The sequence below is a fragment of the Notolepis coatsorum genome, assembly GCF_963971535.1.
Source record: "Notolepis coatsorum genome assembly, chromosome: 4".
In the NCBI taxonomy this organism is placed as follows: domain Eukaryota; kingdom Metazoa; phylum Chordata; class Actinopteri; order Aulopiformes; family Paralepididae; genus Notolepis; species Notolepis coatsorum.
In genome coordinates, this window is record NC_140168.1 from 7559796 (window position 1) to 7578135 (window position 18340).

The following is an 18340-nucleotide window of genomic DNA, read 5'->3' on the forward strand; positions in this document are numbered from 1 at the left end:
TGTGTAGAAGATGCAGAGCGTAGGGGTCTTGAGGGTGTGTAGAAGATGCAGAGCGTAGGGGTCTCGAGGGTGTGTAGAAGATGCAGAGTGTAGGGTCTCGAGGGTGTGTAGTTAGAAGATGCAGAGCGTAGGGGTTTTGAGGGTGTGTAGTTAGAAGATGCAGAGCGTAGGGGTCTTGAGGGTGTGTAGTTAGAAGATGCAGAGCGTAGGGGTCTTGAGGGTGTGTAGTTAGAAGATGCAGAGCGTGAGGGGTCTTGAGGGTGTGTAGTTAGAAGATGCATAGTGTAGGGGTCTTGAGGGTGTGTAGTTAGAAGATGCAGAGTGTAGGGGTCTTGAGGGTGTGTAGTTAGAAGATGCAGAGCGTAGGGGTCTTGAGGGTGTGTAGTTAGAAGATGCAGAGCGTAGGGGTCTTGAGGGTGTGTAGTTAGAAGATGCAGAGTGTAGGGGTCTTGAGGGTGTGTAGTTAGAAAATGCAGAGTGTAGGGGTCTTGAGGGTGTGTAGTTAGAAGATGCAGAGTGTAGGGGTCTTGAGGGTGTGTAGTTAGAAGATGCAGAGTGTAGGGGTCTTGAGGGTGTGTAGTTAGAAGATGCAGAGTGTAGGGGTCTTGAGGGTGTGTAGTTAGAAGATGCAGAGTGTAGGGGTATTGAGGGTGTGTAGTTAGAAGATGCAGAGCGTAGGGGTCTTGAGGGTGTGTAGTTAGAAGATGCAGAGCGTTGGGGTCTTGAGGGTGTGTAGAAGATGCAGAGCGTAGGGGTCTCGAGGGTGTGTAGTTAGAAGATGCAGAGCGTAGGGGTCTTGAGGGTGTGTAGTTAGAAGATGCAGAGCGGAGGGGTCTTGAGGGTGTGTAGTTAGAAGAGGCAGAGCGTAGAGGTCTTGAGGGTGTGTAGTTAGAAGAGGCAGAGCGTAGGGGTCTTGAGGGTGTGTAGTTAGAAGATGCAGAGCGGAGGGGTCTCGAGGGTGTGTAGTTAGAAGATGCAGAGCGTAGGGGTCTTGAGGGTGTGTAGTTAGAAGATGCAGAGCGGAGGGGTCTCGAGGGTGTGTAGTTAGAAGATGCAGAGAGTAGGGGTCTTGAGGGTGTGTAGTTAGAAGATGCAGAGCGTAGGGGTCTTGAGGGTGTGTAGTTAGAAGATGCAGAGCGTAGGGGTCTCGAGGGTGTGTAGTTAGAAGATGCAGAGCGTAGGGGTCTCGAGGGTGTGTAGTTAGAAGAGGCAGAGCGTAGGGGTCTCGAGGGTGTGTAGTTAGAAGAGGCAGAGCGTAGGGGTCTCGAGGGTGTGTAGTTAGAAGATGCAGAGCGTAGGGGTCTCGAGGGTGTGTAGTTAGAAGATGCAGAGTGTAGGGGTCTCGAGGGTGTGTAGTTAGAAGATGCAGAGCGTAGGGGTCTTGAGGGTGTGTAGTTAGAAGATGCAGAGCGTAGGGGTCTTGAGGGTGTGTAGTTAGAGACCATTGACCGGAGGTAGGTGGGAGCCGCTCCCTTCGCTGTGATATGCCAGGTCGAGGGCCTTGAAGCGGATTCGTGTGGCGATGGGGAGCCAGTACAGGTCCCTGAGAAGTGGAGTAACATGGGCCATAGGGGTGCCGTCTGGCGAGACTCGGCTGAAGTGGCAGTAAAAGGGAGGTTCATTGACACAGGTGTGGCTGGTCAGGTCGATTAACCGCTCCCTTTATTTCCACAATGAGACGGGGATAGTGTTCTGACTAGTGCTGTCAATAGTTAATTTTTTTTTTTACTAATTAATCTCACAATCTTCTGTAATTAATCTAGATTCATCTAGATTAAAAATAGCATTTTTCTACTCAAGACCGAAGCTTGTAACAGATATTTACTTGAGTAAAATCATGGAATTAATGTCAAATCAACACAAAGAAAGTATATTTAGATTCAAATACTATTTTAATAGCTTCTTTGAATACAGTCTCTCTCCTGTGAAATACAAACGTTCAACAAAACCTCGGCTAGACCTCTTTCTTATATCCGAACAAGCAGACATACTGCTGAAAGTTCAGAACGTTGAAGATTTTTCACTCCATAGATTAATCTGGATTAATTTATTTTAATGCTTTAAATAATTAAAATGAATCTCCCAAAGTTAAAGCATTCATTTTGACAGCCCTAGTTCTAACACACACACACACACACGCACACGCACACGCACACACACATACTGTGTGTGAGAAGGGAGATCCCCCCTTGAACGGCCCTTCTAAGGTTTCTCTCCTCCACATTGCCTGTGGCGCTTTTTTCTAGGGATGCTCGATATTGGCTTTTTTACCGATACCGATATTCCGATATTGTCCAACTCTTAATTTCCGATACCGATATCAACCGATATCAACCGATACCGATATATGCAGGGTTTCCCCGTCCAAAAAACTGAATAATTTCAGGTAACTAATAATTTCACTGGATATATATATATAACAAATATTGTTATTGTTTTTTTTTGTTTTTAAACCGATACCGATATTTTCCGATATCACATTTTACTGCCGATATCGGCCGATAATATCGGTCGGCCGATAATATCGGACATCCCTACTTTTTTCCTATTGCTAGGTTTTTGTGGGAGTTTTTTCCTTACCTTTACGTGGGGTATGTCGTCCCCTCCCCTCTCTTCTTGTGCTCCTCTGCCCCCTGTGTGCTACTGTACTTTGTGCTTCCCTATCCGTGTGTTGGCCTACTGTTGTCCTATTCTCTGAATGTACTGTCTTGTCCTGCTGTGCCTTTTTGTATTTTTTGTATTTTATATTATGACATTGTATGCTTTGATTGTACAGCACTTGGTACAGCAAGTGGCTCTTGAGTTCTTAAACGTGCTTCATAAATAAATGACTTGACTTGACTTGATTTGACTTGACTCTGCCGTGTGACCCCTCTGTTAAAACACCTACATAATATCTCCTCGTGCGATAATTGCCTATGTAATATTTCAAGATTTTTGGAAGAGAAGGAAAAAACTGTTTAACAGTTTTTAATTAATATTTTGAAAATAAGTTGCACAAGGTGTATCAACACGTTTGCAAAAATGCAAAAAACAACCATTGCGTAACAAAATAAGGTGACTTTTAAAAAAAATATGTTGTGACCTTTTCCTCGTACATAACATACATACATGTCGTACACTAGGCAGTTGTTATACTTGCCTAAGTCATGCGATCGCTGTCTGTTTGTGTAACGTTAAAATGCACAAGTCACACGAGTGAGTTAGGCAGATGGGGATCCTTGAACGTACCAAGCGTTCTGATTGGCTGAGGACATATTAGGCACTAAGCCAGGGCCACGCAGCAGTGTGAGGAGATTACAGTTAGGCAGAAATCTAGATTTGGCAACAAAAAAAATTCTCTTAGGCAATTATCGTATGAGGCTAACGATATGTGTTTCTCAGAGGGACTGCGGGACCGTCAGTCAGATGTGCTGGTGAGTAACACCGGTGCCCCTCAAGGAACTGTGCCGTCACCCTTCCTGTTCACCCTCTACACCCTTTCTTGTATAGGGGGGTGTAGTGGTTACTTCCTGGTCTATAGGGAGGTGTGGTGGTTACTTCCTGGTCTATATGGAGGTGTAGTGGTTACTTCCTGGTCTATAGGGAGGTGTAGTGGTTACTTCCTGGTCTATAGGGAGGTGTAGTGGTTACTTCCTGGTCTATAGGGAGGTGTAGTGGTTACTTCCTGGTCTATAGGGAGGTGTGGTGGTTACTTCCTGGTCTATAGGGAGGTGTGGTGGTTACTTCCTGGTCTATACGGAGGTGTGGTGGTTACTTCCTGGTCTATAGGGAGGTGTAGTGGTTACTTCCTGGTCTATAGGGAGGTGTAGTGGTTACTTCCTGGTCTATAGGGAGGTGTGGTGGTTACTTCCTGGTCTATAGGGAGGTGTAGTGGTTACTTCCTGGTCTATAGGGAGGTGTAGTGGTTACATCATCGCTGTTTCCGGCCGGTCCGCCTCGCAAAATTGCAACGTATTTCCCCCATTGCCCATTTCTAAATTGTCTCGTTTAAAACAGATAAAGCATGAACATTTGCATGGTGTACCTTTCTGTGCGTATTCATCCACAATCTATAGCTCAACATGAAAATATTCGCAATTAATCGTAAAATAAAATCGCCAAATTTAATTTCAACCAAAAATGCTTAAACAATAATGTTAGTGATAGAAGGGAACTCATTTTGTGCAAAAATGGAAAGCTTTCAAATGTTCATTAGGCAGAATTGTTACAATAGCCGATAATCCATTTTCCCAATGATAAATCCCTATACCGGTCAGACTACACCTCCCTATTGTATTTTATGTTTCTGTATAGTATTATCTGTTTCTGTATAGTATTTTATGTTTCTTGTTTAGTATTTTATGTTTCTCTTTTATTACCTGTGTGATTTTATATTCCACTACTGCACCTTAAATTTGAGTCCCAAATCTCGTTGTATGCAAATATAATGATAATAAAGTACAACCTAATCTAATCTAATCTACACCTCCAATTTCTACTACAACTCGAGTGGGTGCCACCTATTGATTGATTGATTGAAAATGTTATTAACAGATTGCAGAATGGGTACAATACAGTACGGCTCAATACACACAATTGTTAAGGGGATGCAGACCAGAGAAAGACTTTCGTCTTGTTTACATCAGGGTCCCCCATTTTCAATTCATCATAACATATATGACATACATGACATACAGATAGACAGTACTGTACTGACAGAAGTTTTTGATGACTCCTTCATCGTCAAATGTATATACTCTCTTTTAGAAACTCTGTCTGTAAATAAACAGTACTGTATATTTGTATATCTTGTATGTCATAAATGTCTGGATGTAACAGTACTGTATATCTGTATGTCGTATGTGTCATGTATGTTATGATGAATTGAAAATGGGGGACCCTGATGTAAACAAGACGAAAGTCTTTCTCTGGTCTGCATCCCCTTAACAATTGTGTGTATTGAGCCGTACTGTATTGTACCCATTCTGCAATCTGTTAATAAAGTTTTCAATCAATCAATCAATCAATCAATCAATCAATCAATCAATCAATCAATCAATCAATCAATCGATCACGGACGACAACGAGGAGGAGCACAGAGCCTGGTGGAGAGCGTTGTAGGATGGTGTGACAACAACAACAACAACAACAACAACAACAACCATCTCCAACTCAACACCAGCAAGACCAAGGAGCTGGTGGTGGACTACTGGTGAAGCAAGAAAAGGCCCCCCCAACTCCCATCACTATCCGAGGCGAGGAGGTGGAGATGGTGGAGACCTACACGTTCCTGGGAGTACACCTGAACAGTAAACTGGACTGGTCGGACACCGAGGCCCTCTTACAGGAAGGGACAGAGCAAGCTGTTCTTCCTGAGGAGACTCAGGTGTTTCAACCAGGGGCGGGGCTATGGGGTGGCTCAAGCCCCGAATGTTTTATGAAAAGCCCAGAATCTACTTAAATATATATATTTCTTTTTAAGTATTAATATTTAATTAAATTTTTTATTTATTTTTTTTACAATTAATCATTGTTACATGAAAATATGTTTGCACCAGATTTAGCAGAAGCTAATTTCCTTCTGTGGTCTATCCAGCTGCTAACTGTATTTGAGTGAGTTAAGTCTTGGTGTCATGGTAGACTCAGACCTAAGCTTTAAATCACAATCAACAAGTTGACAAAAACATAATTCTTCCACCTTAGAAACATAGCTAAAGTACGGCCATTTATAAATCAAAAGGACGCTGAAAACCAGATCCATGCCTTTATCTCAAGCCGACTCGACTACTGTAATGCACTCCTTACCGGCCTCCTGAAAAAATACGATGATAACTATTTTATTGCAATGCTTTATGTCTGCACTTTATGCATTGCTCTTGATCTGCCAATGTTGTGCTCATTTTATGCCTGTCTTTTTGTACTGCTGTGAAGCACTTTGAGCTGCAATTCTTGTATGAAAGGTGCTATACAAATACAGTGTATTATTATTATTATTAATTATTATTATTGTTTGCTTCATTAATTAAAGGGTGTGAATTTAAGTGTTCTCTAGTGCCTTTTGTCCGCTTTAAGGTGGTGGTATAAGTTAAAGGTTGTGGTGTTGAAGTAAAAAAAAATCTGTGCGCGCTTACGCGGGCACCTATCTGGGCTAAGCCCCGGATCTCCTACAATCCTAATAAATCTGCCCCTGGTTTCAACGTGTGTAATATACTGTAGGCCGCTGCAGTCGCAACATCAACTCAAGAGACATTACCAAACTGAACAAAGCTGGTGAGGAGGGCTATAGCTGCTTCATAGTGAGTGAGCCTGTCAAACTACAGGGGTGGTGGGTGGCAGAGAGGAGGATGAGGAAAAAGTATAGCTGGACGCTATACTGGAAAAAACCCGCTCCCACCCTCTCTATGAGGAGGTAGCCAAGACGAGGAGCACGTTCAGCCAAAAGACTCAGCTTCCCCCTGACACACCAAATATACCGACCTTGGCCAGTCCTTCCTGCCAATGCCAACAGTGGGCATGGACTGCTGCCAATAATTGGAGAACTAATGGCTGGACCGTCTGAGTCTTAATTACTAAACACTAGACAGACTCTGGCGCAGTGTACTACTCGTATATATATACCATGTATGCTATTATTATTATTATTATTATTATTATTATTATTATTATTATTATTATTATTATTATTATTATTATTATTATTAATATTATTATTATTATTATTATTATTATTATTATTATTATTATTATTATTATTATTATTATTATTATTATTATTATTATTATTATTATTATTATTATTATTATTATTATTATTATTATTATTATTATTATTATTATTATTATTATTATTATTATTATTATTATTATTATTATTATTATTATTATTATTATTATTATTATTATTATTATTGATATACTGCCACTCCACTATTATTACTATGTTCTACTATATTATTATTATTATTATTATTATTATTATTATTATTATTATTATTATTATTATTATTATTATTATTATTATTATTATTATTATTATTATTATTATTATTATTATTATTATTATTATTATTATTATTATTATTATTATTATTATTATTATTATTATTATTATTATTATTATTATTACTATTTCTATTATTATTATTATTGATATACTGCCACTCCACTATTATTACTATGTTCTACTCTATTATTATTATTATTATTATTATTATTATTATTATTATTATTATTATTATTATTATTATTATTATTATTATTATTATTATTATTATTATTATTATTATTATTATTATTATTATTATTATTATTATTATTATTATTATTATTATTATTATTATTATTATTATTATTATTATTATTATTATTATTATTATTATTATTATTATTATTGATATACTGCCACTCCACTATTATTACTATGTTCTACTCTATTATTATTATTATTATTATTATTATTATTATTATTATTATTATTATTATTATTATTATTATTATTATTATTATTATTATTATTATTATTATTATTATTATTATTATTATTATTATTATTATTATTATTATTATTATTATTATTATTATTATTATTATTATTATTATTATTATTATTATTATTATTATTATTATTATTATTATTATTATTATTATTACTATTTCTATTATTATCTTTTTCCCTGCCTGTACCTCCCCTCCTCCTTCCCCCATGCTGCTGAAGTTTTCTGATGACTCTCCGATAGTGGGATGTATTAAGGATGGTGATGAGAGGGAATACTTCATCACATGGTGCGATAAAAAACACCTGCAGCTAGAGAAGACCAGGGAACTGACGGGAAGACCACAGTACGTGCGCCTACGGAGCTGTGTGTCAGACAGACTGGTCAGCAACACCGGGGCCCCGCAGGGGACAGTCCTCTCTCCCTTCCTCTTCACTGTCTACACCAACGACTTCCACTATTGGTCAGAGTCCTGCCACCTTCAGAAGTTTTCTGATGACTCTGCGATAGTGGGATGTATAAAGGACGGTGACGAGAGAGAATACCGGGAACTGGTAGTGGACTTTATCACATGGTGCGATAAAAACCACCTGCAGCTAAATGTGGCGAAGACCAAGGAACTGGTTGTGGAGCTGGGGAGGAGGAGGAGTGCACCTGTGACCCCTGTTTCCATCAGGGGAGTTGATGTGGACATGGTTGAGGTGTACAAATACCTCGGTGTGCACATCGACAACAAACTGAACGGGTCAAAACATGCAGAAGCACTATACAAGAAGGGCCAGAGCTGACTCTACTTCCTCAGAAGGCTGAGATCCTTCAATGTCTGTACAAGGATGTTGAGGTTGTACGCTGTGACCTGCTGGGGTAAATGTTTACTGTGAGCGATTTGTAGTGCCAGATTTCCCTCGGGATGATTAAAGTATTTATATTCTATTCTATAATATGACACCTGAATTTTCACCCAAGGGGCTTAACCCTTTCACTACCAAAGTAAAATCACTGGGATAATACAGAAGATTAACCCTTTCACCGCCACACGACAAAGGGTCAACCCCATTCACTACCACACTGCAGAAGGTCAACCCCATTCACTACCACACTACAGACGGTTAACCTGTCTGTAGTGTGGTAGTGAAAGGGTTAATAAAGGAACACTCGACGTGATATGCAGAGAAATAAATTCCCAATTGCAATGTGTGTAACGGGTGATGGAAGTGACTCACGTCCAGAAAATCACTGGGTATTATAAATAGATAATGTGTTCGTTGAATTGAATGTAATTTATTTGGACATACGATGAAAAAAGGATTATAACCCCTGGTCCCTTTTTCTACTTTTTTGAAATATTTTGAGTGTGTGTGTGAGCACAGCGGTGTCTGTGTTTATTATTATTTCATGAAATTGGGTAAATATCTTAATTTTACATATATGTTCATTGTGTGAAAAGCTTATAATATGAAACACTCTAAAACAATAGTTATAGTGTTTAGTGCCTTCTTTACCCCTGGTCCCTTTTTCTACTCCCATCCACTTCCATGTTAATAAAACCGCTATAAAACCGCCATAAAACCGCAAGTCTAATTTTTTATTTTTTTTTTTATCTCTAATCTCTAATTTTCACATCATATATCGATAAATAAACAGAATAATTACACCAGGCATTCAAAATACATACAATACATACCTTTTAGTAATAGATTAGTACTAACCGGTGCTTACTAACGCTTACTAACGGCTATTTCTGACCGCTATTTCTGACCGAAATAGTCAACCTTTCTTTTTTATAATGGCAGATTCTTATTCACAGGAATTTTGTCCCGTTTTGATATGCTGTAAAGTAGTGGAAAAAAATAATAGATATATGGTGAATATGGCGGTTTATCAGTTTTTTTTCAATAAAAACTGACGTGGTATCAAACAAACACTAATTTAAGTGGTTAAAATTCGAAAATATGTGTAATTTTTTACAGATATCTTGAGAATAGGCTATGAATGTTAAACATGGGTAAAAAAGATTTTTTAAAATAGTAAACAGTTAAAATTATATGGCTTTAAACATGATGTATCATTTCATCTCTTAAGCCCAGTGAGCTCCACCATTGCTAGGGATGCACAAGGGATATATATATATATATATATTATAACATAATATAAGCAGTTTTTAAACGATTGAATACTGTGCAGGAGAAAAGCCGGAAAGAGCCTGTGAGGAGACCTCCCCCTAGACCTTTGACCTCCAGACTCATGATCGGAAGATCACCGGTTCGAGCCCCGGTCAAGGCTGCTGTCGGAAAGTGGTGTTGTTGTCCAGCAGGGGGCACTCTGTCCTCTGTCTGGACCTGTCAGTAACAATGCCCCCTGTTACGGTGATGGGGACACCGTAACAGCTGCGAGTGCCGTCCTTCGGATGAGACGCTAAAAACCGAGGTCCTGACTGAATTTGGTCGTTAAAGAACCCAAGGACGCCTATCGTAAAGAGTAGGGGGGTGTTCCGTGACGTTCCTGGACAAATTCCCAATCAGGTCTCTGACATAAAGGCCACCTAATCATGACCTTCCCCTTAATTGGCTGGTATCAATCCCTGTCTCCTGAACCGTTCAGCCATTGTGTAGTGTGATGTGTGCACGGTGCCAGTGTAATGGTAGTCATTGTGTAGTGTGATGTGTGCCTGGTGCCAGTGTAATGGTAGTCATTGTGTAGTGTGATGTGTGCCCGGTGCCAGTGTAATGGTAGTCATTGTGTAGTGTGATGTGTGCCTGGTGCCAGTGTAATGGTAGTCATTGTGTAGTGTGATGTGTGCCCGGTGCCAGTGTAATGGTAGTCATTGTGTAGTGTGATGTGTGCCTGGTGCCAGTGTAATGGTAGTCATTGTGTAGTGTGATGTGTGCCTGGTGCCAGTGTAATGGTAGTCATTGTGTAGTGTGATGTGTGCCCGGTGCCAGTGTAATGGTAGTCATTGTGTAGTGTGATGTGTGCCTGGTGCCAGTGTAATGGTAGTCATTGTGTAGTGTGATGTGTGCCCGGTGCCAGTGTAATGGTAGTCATTGTGTAGTGTGATGTGTGCCCGGTGCCAGTGTAATGGTAGTCATTGTGTAGTGTGATGTGTGCCCGGTGCCAGTGTAATGGTAGTCATTGTGTAGTGTGATGTGTGCCCGGTGCCAGTGTAATGGTAGTCATTGTGTAGTGTGATGTGTGCCTGGTGCCAGTGTAATGGTAGTCAGTGTGTAGTGTGATGTGTGCCTGGTACCAGTGTAATGGTAGTCATTGTGTAGTGTGATGTGTGCCTGGTGCCAGTGTAATGGTAGTCATTGTGTAGTCAGTGTGATGTGTGCCTGGTGCCAGTGTAATGGTAGTCATTGTGTAGTGTGATGTGTGCCCGGTGCCAGTGTAATGGTTGTCATTGTGTAGTGTGATGTGTGCCCGGTGCCAGTGTAATGGCAGCCATTGTGTAGTGTGATGTGTGCCTGGTGCCAGTGTAATGGTAGTCATTGTGTAGTGTGATGTGTGCCTGGTGCCAGTGTAATGGTAGTCATTGTGTAGTCAGTGTGATGTGTGCCTGGTGCCAGTGTAATGGCAGTCATTGTGTAGTGTGATGTGTGCCTGGTGCCAGTGTAATGGTAGTCATTGTGTAGTGTGATGTGTGCCTGGTGCCAGTGTAATGGCAGCCATTGTGTAGTGTGATGTGTGCCTGGTGCCAGTGTAATGGTAGTCATTGTGTAGTCAGTGTGATGTGTGCCTGGTGCCAGTGTAATGGCAGTCATTGTGTAGTGTGATGTGTGCCCGGTGCCAGTGTAATGGTAGTCATTGTGTAGTGTGATGTGTGCCCGGTGCCAGTGTAATGGTAGTCATCGTGTAGTGTGATGTGTGCCTGGTGCCAGTGTAATGGTAGTCATTGTGTAGTGTGATGTGTGCCTGGTGCCAGTGTAATGGTAGTCATTGTGTAGTGTGATGTGTGCCTGGTGCCAGTGTAATGGTAGTCATTGTGTAGTGTGACGTGTGCCTGGTGCCAGTGTAATGGTAGTCATTGTGTAGTGTGACGTGTGCCTGGTGCCAGTGTAATGGTAGTCATTGTGTAGTCAGTGTGATGTGTGCCTGGTGCCAGTGTAATGGTAGTCGTTGTGTAGTGTGACGTGTGCCTGGTGCCAGTGTAATGGTAGTCATTGTGTAGTGTGACGTGTGCCTGGTGCCAGTGTAATGGCAGTCATTGTGTAGTGTGATGTGTGCCTGGTGCCAGTGTAATGGCAGCCATTGTGTAGTGTGATGTGTGCCTGGTGCCAGTGTAATGGCAGTCATTGTGTAGTGTGATGTGTGCCTGGTGCCAGTGTAATGGTAGTCATTGTGTAGTGTGATGTGTGCCCGGTGCCAGTGTAATGGTAGTCATTGTGTAGTGTGATGTGTGCCTGGTGCCAGTGTAATGGTAGTCATTGTGTAGTGTGATGTGTGCCCGGTGCCAGTGTAATGGTAGTCATTGTGTAGTGTGATGTGTGCCCGGTGCCAGTGTAATGGCAGCCATTGTGTAGTGTGATGTGTGCCCGGTGCCAGTGTAATGGTAGTCATTGTGTAGTGTGATGTGTGCCTGGTGCCAGTGTAATGGTAGTAGTTGTGTAGTGTGATGTGATGTGTGCCTGGTGCCAGTGTAATGGTAGTCATTGTGTAGTGTGATGTGATGTGTGCCTGGTGCCAGTGTAATGGCAGCCATTGTGTAGTGTGATGTGTGCCTGGTGCCAGTGTAATGGTAGTCATTGTGTAGTCAGTGTGATGTGTGCCTGGTGCCAGTGTAATGGCAGTCATTGTGTAGTGTGATGTGTGCCCGGTGCCAGTGTAATGGTAGTCATTGTGTAGTGTGATGTGTGCCCGGTGCCAGTGTAATGGTAGTCATCGTGTAGTGTGATGTGTGCCTGGTGCCAGTGTAATGGTAGTCATTGTGTAGTGTGATGTGTGCCTGGTGCCAGTGTAATGGTAGTCATTGTGTAGTGTGATGTGTGCCTGGTGCCAGTGTAATGGTAGTCATTGTGTAGTGTGACGTGTGCCTGGTGCCAGTGTAATGGTAGTCATTGTGTAGTGTGACGTGTGCCTGGTGCCAGTGTAATGGTAGTCATTGTGTAGTCAGTGTGATGTGTGCCTGGTGCCAGTGTAATGGTAGTCGTTGTGTAGTGTGACGTGTGCCTGGTGCCAGTGTAATGGTAGTCATTGTGTAGTGTGACGTGTGCCTGGTGCCAGTGTAATGGCAGTCATTGTGTAGTGTGATGTGTGCCTGGTGCCAGTGTAATGGCAGCCATTGTGTAGTGTGATGTGTGCCTGGTGCCAGTGTAATGGCAGTCATTGTGTAGTGTGATGTGTGCCTGGTGCCAGTGTAATGGTAGTCATTGTGTAGTGTGATGTGTGCCCGGTGCCAGTGTAATGGTAGTCATTGTGTAGTGTGATGTGTGCCTGGTGCCAGTGTAATGGTAGTCATTGTGTAGTGTGATGTGTGCCCGGTGCCAGTGTAATGGTAGTCATTGTGTAGTGTGATGTGTGCCCGGTGCCAGTGTAATGGCAGCCATTGTGTAGTGTGATGTGTGCCCGGTGCCAGTGTAATGGTAGTCATTGTGTAGTGTGATGTGTGCCTGGTGCCAGTGTAATGGTAGTAGTTGTGTAGTGTGATGTGATGTGTGCCTGGTGCCAGTGTAATGGTAGTCATTGTGTAGTGTGATGTGATGTGTGCCTGGTGCCAGTGTAATGGCAGCCATTGTGTAGTGTGATGTGTGCCTGGTGCCAGTGTAATGGCAGCCATTGTGTAGTGTGATGTGTGCCTGGTGCCAGTGTAATGGTAGTCATTGTGTAGTGTGATGTGTGCCCGGTGCCAGTGTAATGGTAGTAGTTGTGTAGTGTGATGTGTGCCCGGTGCCAGTGTAATGGTAGTAGTTGTGTAGTGTGATGTGTGCCTGGTGCCAGTGTAATGGTAGTAGTTGTGTAGTGTGATGTGTGCCTGGTGCCAGTGTAATGGTAGTCATTGTGTAGTGTGATGTGTGCCCGGTGCCAGTGTAATGGCAGCCATTGTGTATAGTGATGTGTGCCTGGTGCCAGTGTGATGGCAGCCATTGAGCCTGCGTAGCCCAAGGTTGGGTGCTACCAGTGGTGGTGAAGGAGGCAATTTCCACCCTACATTGTAAAGCGATTTGAGTGTCTAGAAAAGCGCTATATAAATGCAAGTAATTATTAGATCAGGGGTTCTCAAACTTTTTTACACCACAACCCCATTTTATTTAGGATATTTTTTGGCGACCCCACACTTAATGTAACGCGTAATTTCAACATGGAATTAAGAAATATCAAAATAAAAACGCACGTTGTTGAACGAAATCACGCATATTTATTAGAACATTTAATCACAGCACTATGTTATCAATACACATTTATAAAACGAGGTGTATTTAGCCAAAACATGTTGTCGGAACATTAAAAACGTGCCAATGCGCGACCTACCCGCGACCCCCACTTTGGGTCGTGACCCGTAGTTTGAGAACCCCTGCCCTATAGACAGATGTCAATAATCATACAAGTCACAAAGACTAGAAAAAAAAACGGAAACAAAAGAACACTCTCTACATCAGACCGGCGTTCCTGCTCTATGACACTGAATTAGCCGACCATGTTGTGGTTAACAAAGGCAGTGAGGTGAGAGGACAAGAAGAGATTGACCAAATAATACCCACCCTAACCCCTTGTCCCTAACCTCTGACCCCGGCCCCCGTAAAAACCCCTGGGGGGTCCTGTCCCGCTGTGATGGAGAGCTTGACCTTTGACCTGCCAATAGCCCCTCGCAAAGCCTTATCGATATACACTAACGCAGCCACATGATACTATGGTAATTGTGTGTGTGTGTGTGTGTGTGCATGTCTGTGTGTGTGATTTGTACAGGGTGGTGGGGGGGTTGACATGTGTGTGCATGTTTAAGTGGGTTTGTTTAAAGCTTTACTTACCAATCTCACAGTTCTCCCCGCTGTAGCCCTCTGGGCAATAGCAGCTGTAGCCCTTTCCCTGAGGAAGACACTTTCCACCGTGCAAACACGGGTTTGTCGCGCAGGGCTCTGCCTCCACTGAGAAAGAGAGAGAGAGAGGGAGAGAGAGAGGGAGAGAGAGAGAGAGAGAGAGAGAGAGAGAGAGAGAGAGAGAGAGAGAGAGAGAGAGAGAGAGAGAGAGAGAGAGAGAGAGGAGAGAGAGAGAGAGAGAGAGAGAGAGAGAGAGAGAGAGAGAGAGAGAGAGAGAGAGAGAGAGAGAGAGAGAGAGAGAGAGAGAGAGCGGTATGGGTATCTGATGGTACATCAGTACCGGTACGGAACATATCCGAACTCATCGATTATATAATAATAATAATAATAATAATAATAATAATAATAATAATAATAAACTTTATATTTGTATAGCACCTTTTATACAGAAACTGCAGCTCAAAGTGCTTCACAACCGAAAAAAGACAGGCATAAAATGAGCACATAAAGTGCAGACATATAAAATCACAGTTTTTCACATTATTAGGATCTAACATCCCAACAGGCCACCTTGTTTATGGTTTGATTCCGTTTTAAATAGACAATAATAAAAAGAGTAAGACAAAATAGACAGAGTAAAATAGTGCAATAGTGCAGTGCAATAAAATAGTAGAATAGAATAGATTATATCCTAGATTGATCTTCTGATCAAAATAGGTTTAATAGTAAGAAGAAAGTACATGTGAGCTTTGGCTGAGAGGAGTGCGCTCCCCTGGCCAGCTATAGGAGAGAGACTGAGGAATGAAAGGAGACCATTTGGACCTCATGATCGAAAGTGTACGTGACTATCTTCGTAACTATCTCCGTAAGAGGTTTGTACGATACAAATTTACGAAAATCCTCCTCCGGATGCCTGAACGGGTGAAACGGTCTTCGTAACTGGTCAAAATGATCGCAGCTGGGTTCCCATGAAATTCTTTTTTTTTAACCACTTTTTTCTCCCCTTTTTAAAATTTTTCTCCCATCCCAATTTGCTGTGCCAATTCTCCCCTCCCCTGTCTTGAACGTTGCTCGCATATGCCCCCCACTGGGCGGTTGTAGAGAGGATAGAAGCCTTGCATCACGTGTCCCCTCCGATACATGTGGAGGCAGCCTGTCACATCTTTTCACCTGCCTGCGCGGACTGTCATTGGCGAGGTGTAACGTGTGGGAGGCTCACACTACTACCCTCGCCATTTCCTGTCTCTGCTGTGCAGGCGTCCCCCAACCGACCTGTAGGAGTCGCTGTCCACAACGTCCAGATTACCACCCATCGACTTCCCACCCGCTAACTCTGCGTTGGTGACGAGCACAATGTCCGCTGCGCCACCCAGCCGCCAACGTCACTCGTTCTTAAACTGAAAGCGTGTTCAACTTCTCGTACACCTGCATTTGCATACAGACACGCCCCCTGCCAGCTCCTTATAAGGAGGCTAAGCATTGCACCCTCATGAGGACCGTGTGCACAGGACCGAGGCCACAGGCAACGGGAGAGCAATTTGCGACTGATCAAAATTACAGTGAATAATAGAATAGAATAGAATAGAATAGAATAGAAATACTTTTATTATCCCGAGGGAAATTTGACACTGCAAATCGCTCAACATTAAACACTTAGACAGGTCAGAATAACAAAACCAATCAAATTGCCTAAGAATAAGAATAGGAATAAAATAGAATAAAATAGAAGAATAGAATAGAATAAAAATGGAATAAAATATACAGTAAATAAATACAGTAAAAATATACTGAGGTCTACAGTAGGTTTAATATTGCACAGTGTTGTTTTAAAAGTAAAAGGTCCAGGAAGATGGTAACTGTCACCCTGTGCTCAGTGATGCAGTGAGGCACAGTGATGCTTTATAAAGTCTGACGGCTGTCGGAATGAAGGACGTCCTGTGCCGTTCAGTGCTACATTTAGGTAGTGTGAGCCTAGCACTGAACGTGCTCCTCCTGTCAGCCGAGTCTGTGTGTAGTCAGTGGGTGGCAATAACTAAATAAATGAACTAAAAGAACTAAACACAATTGCGCGGATATAGCTATAGTGGAATAGACTGAATTCATATTCCATATACCATCTTGTTCTCTATTGTTATTATTTGGTTTTTGTAACGTTTGGGGTTTTGCTCTCCTCGGGGAGAAAACCTCTAGCGTTACCTGGTGTCTACCTGTGTGTGACTCGTTAAATGTCTCTTTATATTCTCTTCCGTGTCACACAAACACCGGTCAGTCGATCACTGAAACTGTCCGTGAGTACACCTACAGCATGTTTAGTCTTATCGCTCCTTGCCACGGAGGATACGTTTTTTTCCGCGATGTTTTTTCGAATCGCCGTGCCACTTTGATTGCAGATTGAATTTAGTTGTTAAAGGATTATTCTTATCCTATGTATATGCAGCGCCGTCGTTTGACGGAATGACTATTTAGTGTCTTTTGGAGACCTTGCTTTCTCCCCTTTGTTTTCCCCAATTATTGTGATGAGTTCTGAGTATTGTGATTCAGATTTAACGTGTTTTTGGAGACGGGGATTTCGCCCCTTTTGTTTATCGCCAACGTGCGATAAATTACTCTAATTAACCCTTTCACTGCCACACGTCAGAAGGTTAACCCTTTCACTGTGACAATACAGAAGGTTAGCCCTTTACTATCACACAACCGACGGCGATGCTCCATTATTAGCATCATTAGCTCCATGTAGCGCTTTATTCGAAAATCAACATCTGTCTCTCTCGTCGTCTCTGTTCTGCACTGCGCCTGGGTCCAACACACCGACCAAAACCGATAACAGATCGACTGACCCTTATGAACCCAGCAGAGGCAGAACAGATTCGGTCGCTGCTGACGACACAGGGGGCTAAAGTATAGCCTACCAGGAAGCGCACCCAGCAGGCGATGATTGCCGAGATCCAGCACCCATGACGTCCGCCGTCACTAACCTAACGAATGCCCGGGCTAACCCCCGCGTCACCAGCAGTATAGGAGCGGTGTCTCCTCCTCCAACGCAGATGACCACTCGGGAGCCCCGGCTTCCTCCTCCAGAGGGCGCTACAACGGGAGGTCCAAAGGGCTGCGGAGAATTCCTCACCCTACGATCCCTGATCTTCACAGCCCAACGCACGTACACCAGCCGCGCACGCGTGGCCGGGCACACCGAGTCCGACTTCAGAGCGGGCGGAAGCGCACGGAGGAGGAAGGCACGTTTACATTGGAACAGCTGTAAAACGCCTAGTCTAATTTTATGATTTCCAGTTCCAGTGTTCTATTGTCCATGTATAACCCCCGTTATTATCTAATTAATTAGAATGTTAGAATGCATTTTAGAATGATGATCAGTGTGACTGTACTCCTGATAAAGTATAGTAATATGGTTTATTTGTATTGGGAGAGATACAGACACATTAGCTGGTTGAACAACATCTATAATATGTGTGGTAATAATGCAGATATCGAGTGTATTTCTGTGAAAATGCGCGAATCCAACCAAAGGGAAAACGATCGCCGGGCGGCGGGCACAGCGACGTCCGTTAAAATGGGAGCGAAAGTGACGCGTGGCTGGTGTGTTTGTTTGTGCCGTCAGTCTACAACCTTTGACCTTCCCCACCGAGCGGCCTACAGTACATCATCATCACCCCGCTGACGGGCCGCACCCCTTTCCTGGGCCGCGGCGGAGTGGGAGAGGCAGTCACCAGCGTGCGCCGACGTTACGATATTTACCCGGGAGTTACGCACGATTTTCGACCCCCCCCCCCCCCCCCCCCGGGTGATATCGATGCACGAGGCGCGGCCGATGGCTCACGGCACGTCGCCCCCCGGTGGAAATAGATAGATAGATAGAAAGAAAACTTTATTGCCATT

The 18340-nt window shown here is 42.7% G+C and overlaps 1 pseudogene across 1 annotated transcript in view; it reads right to left on the bottom strand.

Annotated features, from left to right (window-relative positions):
- The window catches only part of LOC311227633 (neurocan core protein-like), a 132018-nt pseudogene that overhangs the window by 34196 nt on the left and 79482 nt on the right, over positions 1-18340 (bottom strand). Inside the window, exon 2 of the transcript XR_014621041.1 lies at positions 14438-14554. The product of XR_014621041.1 is annotated as a neurocan core protein-like (transcript). The remainder of the gene's footprint in view (positions 1-14437; positions 14555-18340) is intronic.